Below are 6,353 nucleotides of genomic sequence, written 5' to 3'. Positions count from 1 at the left end.
TTCAAAAGTCACATGATGATGGGGATGGCACGAACTGGGAGCCACATTCTACAGAGTCATTCTACACATTGTACAGAGCATTGAGTAAATGCTCAGTGAGGCAGTGGGAGATAAGCCAAGACCTCAGTGATGAGAAAGGGCCAGATCTGAGAGGATCATTCTGGAAAGAGTCATCACAGGTGCAAAACCATTGTTGGTGCCAGATTTTTAATCCAGGAGGTGCTTGGGTGTAAGCTGATAGGAAAGAAGGATTCAGGATTTATCTGGACGTTGCATTTGCAGAGCAAGCACATTCTTCTTGCTTATATAGTGTGTTGAAAGACTATACTTTCAGGGATCATTTCTATAGTTTGTTACTTATATAGTGTGTTGAATGTGTGCTTTTATTGTGAATGGCTTGGGGAAAGTTTGTAGAGATTTTACAGAGGGGAGAAGAGCTCCTTTGTCAATGGCATAAGGGACATCCTGCTCATGAGGGCTATGGCTTAGACACAATACAGGGTAGACTACAGGAAATTCCCAGTGTCCTAGACACACATACACTCTTTTTAGTGCTCCAGAAACATATCAGAATGCAAGAGTGGAATAATTACAGGTATTACTTTCAAGTCTGCTTGATTTTCATACAGAAATTTAGAATTAGAATTATTAATTACACATTTTCCCAGCATACCTCACACACTGTTGAGTAGCCTGTCATCCAGGTCACTCTTTTTCTTCTTGCCATCATCAAAATTTCTCCTCATGTAGTTATTACAGTGAAATTGGAAAAGTTTGATGACTTACTTTTTACCCAGTTGTCCTTAGGAAATAGTGACCTAATATGTCTATTCTCCAAGTATGTGCCTTAGAATAAGGGCAATGATTTCATCGGTAGAAAGTCCTCGGATGTGGGTGAGTGAGTCAAGCCTAAGTCAGGGATATCAGAGACCAATATTCAGTCAGGAGCCCTTCAGAACTCTTGATACTACCACGTAGCTCTTCTCCATGCATAAAGTGTTGCCTACGATCCTAATGTTTTAGAATACTGCTGTGGTTTTTAGGCATTTGAAAATTAATGGGGTGACACTCCATAAATGCCTAAAACTCAGCAAATAATGAAAAGAATTTGTTGCTACCTTTGTTTTTGTCCTCCTAGAGGGCCCTCTCTTGCAAAGAATTTCTTATTTCTGTGAAGTATAAGGCTTCTTCTGAATAAGAACACAAAACCAAGAATAATTATAATAGTAGCCAACATAGGTGGTGGTCTCTGTGTCCCAAGGTTTGTGCTGACTCATGCTGACTCACTTAATCCTTGCAACAACGCTGTGTAGTGGGCTCTGTTGCCCATCTCAATTTTAAGAACAAGAAAATGGAGGCACTTATGCTAAATTCACACACTTGTAAATGGGTGGATAATTCAGGAACTGAATATGTAACAACACCTCAATAAGAGTTTCCACCATGGAGTCACATCCCAGAGGATAGAATTTATTAATCAATAAACTCATCTGTCAGAATATGCCAACGGCTTCCACTGTTTGGGATGAGGGTGCCTTATCAAGAAAATTTATTCTTGTTAGAGAGTGCTATAAAGCTACAGAGAGGTTTTCAACTTTTAATTATTAAACTGAAATAGAATTTCAGATGAATCCCTCAGATGTGATTTATATTCTAATGTTTTGTATTGCTTTATGTACAGATGTCAGGAAAGATGACTCTAAATGAATTTTATAGCATTAAGGGAGGGCTCATGTCAGGAGGGCTCATTTCTACCGATGAAATCATTGCCCTTATTCTAAGGCACATACTTGGAGAATAGACATATTAGGTCACTATTTCCTAAGGACAATTCTCAGCTCCAGAGATGAAGGCCTGAAAGAAATCTTCACTAAAGCCTGAAAATGTCAGAGGTAAAAGGCCTTTCAGACTAAGTATTTGGCTTCCAAGGTAAAACTGCAAGTTAAGGCTAACAGCAGGGTCTGTCTCATCTTTTCTCTTTTTATTATATTTGCCTTTTTCTTATGAACTTGACCAAGAATTCATTGCCTAGAGGTCATCAAAATTATGTAACTTCTCTTAACCTAATTTTTCAAAGACTTTCAGCCCTTGCAAATTTAACTCAGAAACAGTCTGGGTTATTTTTCTAGTTGATACTATACCATTTCTCTCTCTCTCTCTCTCTCAAAAAAAAAAAAAAAAAGCCTTTCAAAACAACAGTTGCTCACAAATAAAATAAAAGCAACTGCCCATCTGTCATTATTAGTCTTTTAAAACTAAGAGTTGTCTTTCTAATTTCTCTTCAACTTATGACATACAACTCAAAACACCTTTTCACTGACAGGCTATGTGGTTATTTCAAATACTGTCTAAAAACTCTATAAAGAGATTTGATTAAAATGGAAGCACAGATGACTGATACTCTTAAAATAATTGCTGTCTTAGTGATTCAACATGAGCCCTGCCATTTATTACACTTTTAAGTGAAATAATCTAAATTAAAATCTTCTAAGATCAATAGCTCATTTTTTTTTTTTTAAGCCACAGCACATCCTTAATGCATTACCAGACCGGATAAGTCATATTTTCAGAACTTGAAAGTCTACAGCAGCTCAAAACGAATGTAGATGTACAGAAATATTTTACAGTGGGCCCCTTTTATTTATTTATTTATTTGCACAAATATATTAAAAAAGATCAGCCATCCAAAGTGTAAAATTTCTCTAAACGTATCTAGTTTCGTCTCTCCCTGTACCTCCTCACTTGAAAGATACAGTTTTTCTTTTTTTTTTTTTAAATGTGTGAAACCACTCATCAGTCTGGTCTTTTATCACCTGAACAACAATTTGAGACATTCACCTTTGCATTACTGTCAGGTGATAGTAAAACTTTGGTGAACATACAGAAAGAAAATCATGCAAACAATTCACTGAAAGTTGACACTCAGTCAAAGATGTGGTATTGGGAAAATGCAAAGGGCTCTGAGCCTCTGAGAGAGGCCTAATGTCCTTGGGGAGTCAGAATTGATAAAAATCAAATATGGCGTCCCCTTCTGTGCAGCTTCCATGCCAAGGAACAAAGAAGCCCTGATTTGGAATGGACAGATCCAAGTTTTCATTACCTCTATCAGTAAGAGGGCTCTGGAATGGGTTCGAGGCAGGCTCTACTGACAGGCTAAGAGAAACCTGGACGTGGAGCTGGTAAACGGGGGGACCAGCACTGGTGGGTTGAGGTCTAATCAACCATCACAGAGTTGTGTTCTGCTCACGAAGCAATTCACAGTTTTTGCTGTTGTCTCTACCACCTGTAGTTCATCTGCTTAGTGTTCAGGAGACATCTGAGAGCGACGCTGGGCTAGAGTGCTTTGGAAGCATTGCCTCTTTCCTGTCTTTGTAGCTCAGACTGAGTTTGTAAAGGAGAAAGAAAAGGAGGTGCCTGGCCAATGCCAGGGTTCTGCTTGCTAAAGTCTCCCAATTCATTTGCCACGCCCACTTCAGTCAAAGAGGAAGCTTAGGGGAGTGTGAGAAGAACATATTCTCTTTAGAGGGATCCTACTCTCCGACCACGCATTCAGCCATCCTTCCTTCCTCTGTACTGCAACCCTCTCTGCTCCCCGTTTTTGCATCACCTCCTTGGGTCACAAATGTGCTCACTGAGCCCAAGTTCCATTCTGCATGGTTAATACCATGTACAGTTCCTCTCTAGCATATTCTCGGGGAGCCTAGCATCTTGAGAGGTGATGCTGGGCAGGTGCGATATTATGTTAGTATCGAATATGAAGTGTTCCTACAGTGTTGTCTCTGGTATGTGGACTTCTACAGAAATAGAAACCAGGGTATTAGAGGGCTCAGTTACATCTAACACTGCTTTAGTGGGTGTTTATACTCCAGCTAATTACTTCCCAGTAACTAAGTTTTAGAAGCAGTAGTAAGGCTGGCTTTTGCATGGCCTGTAGACTCATTCTCCTTGGTTTATGGTTGGATCCTCCATGGGAAAATGAGATTAAAAGACACATTTACGGCTGCAGAGTTTAGGCCCTTGCATCCTTTAATAACAGGTAACATGTCTTGAGTTTGAGGAAAGGTAGGTGGTCTTCCAAGTGCTATTCATACTTCATCTCTTTTAATCATCACAGTGATCCAGTAACTTAGATACCGTTCTGATCGTTGACCTTTTACAGATAAGAAAACTAATTAAACTACAGGCCCAGTTGCCTAGCTCCTAAGTGGCAGAACTGGGATTCAAAGCCAGGTTTCTTGCTCCCAGGGTCCCCTCAACCACTGCCCTACAGCCTCTTCTCAATGTACTCATTGTAGTTTCTAACAGCTGGGCTCACTATCTATAAGAACTCTTCATCTGAGGACAGATGTTCATAGTTGGCCCCAGATGAACCCATAGTGGAGGCAGGCAATTTTAAACATTCTCACATTCTCATTTAATAAGACTCAGTATTAGCTTCCACACCATATTCTAGCTCTGGGTGTCCACTGAAGACTCCTGAGCTGCCTGACCCCTCACTGAAGCTCGAGTCACCTTTCCCACTAGTGGAGGACCACAGAGCCTTGCAGTGTCCTCAGCAACCCTGTTGATGACGATACTCTGCCTTTGTTCCACAGAGGACCCCAGTCCCCATTCGCCTTCACGGGGCTCTGACATTGAATTGGTCATCCCTCTCGACCATTAGAATGTACACTCCTTTGGAGAGTGACCTGTTAGACTCAGCGACCATTGCAGCATCAGTGCGGGGCACACTGCTTGGCATGGAGTAGGCATGAACCACACACTTATTTGCTGAATGAATTAATATGAAGTTTCCCCATCTTCTGTCTCACCTTAAAGTGTATACCTCAGGCCAGTCTCCATCTCCTCCACCTTCACTCTTTGTTCCTTAGCACTGGAAATGAAACTTCTTCTCTTGGACCTAAGTTTTAATACATGACAATTGATATTGAACCTTCCCATTTACTCAGATGACACAGACTAAAGGTCTACTCCCCTGACCAGATGGCTTCATGTTTTAAATATGTGATCTACCTGATTTTATGAAATGCATTAACAGACATCAGAATGACACTAATGATGGCATTTACATAAACAGGCTATCCATATTAAACTAACACGATAGAACCTTTAAATGTAACATTAATTGGAAACCTGAACTAATTCTGTTATTAGCCATTAATACCCTGAGGACATCAACATACTTCCTGAAATGCTGAAATGAAAGTTTGTGGTACTTTTTTCATGTGCAGAGTAATATGAAAATCTTGCAACATAAGTCAATAGTTGACTTTTGAATTTATGCTTTATTTAAAGCAATCACCTATTTCACTGGATTCATTTTGAATGGCATTTTAAGGTATTATTTACCTAACATAAAATTCACTTGTTTTATGCCTGCACCTCAAGGAGTTTTAGTACATTTAGAGTTGTGAAATTTCATCACATGCTAATTGCAGAACACATGTCATTCTTCGTGTACTTCACATACAATAGTTGCTTATTTTGATTTCTCAATTCATTTTCAGATGTGGCGGTACGAACCACAAAAAGACACTGAAGATACTGTAAACTATTGATGAAGCTGAACAAAGAAACAGCACAAGGTATTAGCTAGTCCAACCAATATACTGACTTGCTGTAGGGAAACCTTCCTTCTATCATCTTTTTGTTTGCAATTGGGAAGCAAGTGCCTGGTTAGTTTCATTTACTAGGACCTTGATTGACAATGTCCAAGCAGAGGCAAAGCTGGGGAGGGGAATGGGTGGGCAAATTCTTCAAAAATGGTCTCTTTTCAGGCTTGGAGTCTTGTCAAAGGGTAGAACCTGTTTTATGTGGTCATTCCCTGACAGTAAAACCTATCTAAGGGAATGCAATCTTTTGCCATAGGGAGCAAAGGGTTGTGCCAGACCTTTGTGATAAGATTACTGTGTTAGACTGAAGAAGTTAGATTATGCTATAGAAACAAACAAGCCGTAGGTCTCCACTGTTTACAACAACAAAGCAGCACGTTTCTCCTCAGATTACAAATCTAATTACCAGAAAGTAATTTATGTGACTTTCCCCCTTCACCCACTGGTAATTAGCAATACGACCACATGCCTTTTTAAGAGGGCAGAGAAGTCTTCCTCCATGTCCAGAAAGAGAGGACAATTGAAAATCAATGGATGGCAGGAAAGATTGTCACGTACATAGTACTATTTCATGAAATGAGGGAAGGAAGGTCAAGAGACCAAAACTGTAGCATCAGAATTCCTTTTAGTGAGAGAAGGCTTCTCATTTGGGAAAATATCTTGATAAGCATTTTAATGTAAGGAGAGAGAGAGCTACATAATGGCAACAGAAGATTATCCTCGGGTTACTGTGAAGGTTAT

General features: G+C 39.8%; 1 pseudogene; it reads left to right on the top strand.

Moving 5' to 3' along the window:
• The first annotated feature begins 318 nt into the window (after positions 1–318).
• On the top strand, positions 319–389 carry LOC116868437 (annotated as a pseudogene).
• The last annotated feature ends 5,964 nt before the right edge of the window (positions 390–6,353 follow it).

Source organism: Lontra canadensis, unplaced genomic scaffold (genome assembly GCF_010015895.1).
Source record: "Lontra canadensis isolate GAN:19392208 unplaced genomic scaffold, GSC_riverotter_1.0 scaffold15, whole genome shotgun sequence".
In the NCBI taxonomy this organism is placed as follows: Eukaryota; Metazoa; Chordata; class Mammalia; order Carnivora; family Mustelidae; genus Lontra; species Lontra canadensis.
This window is presented reverse-complemented; position numbering and strand designations above follow the sequence as displayed.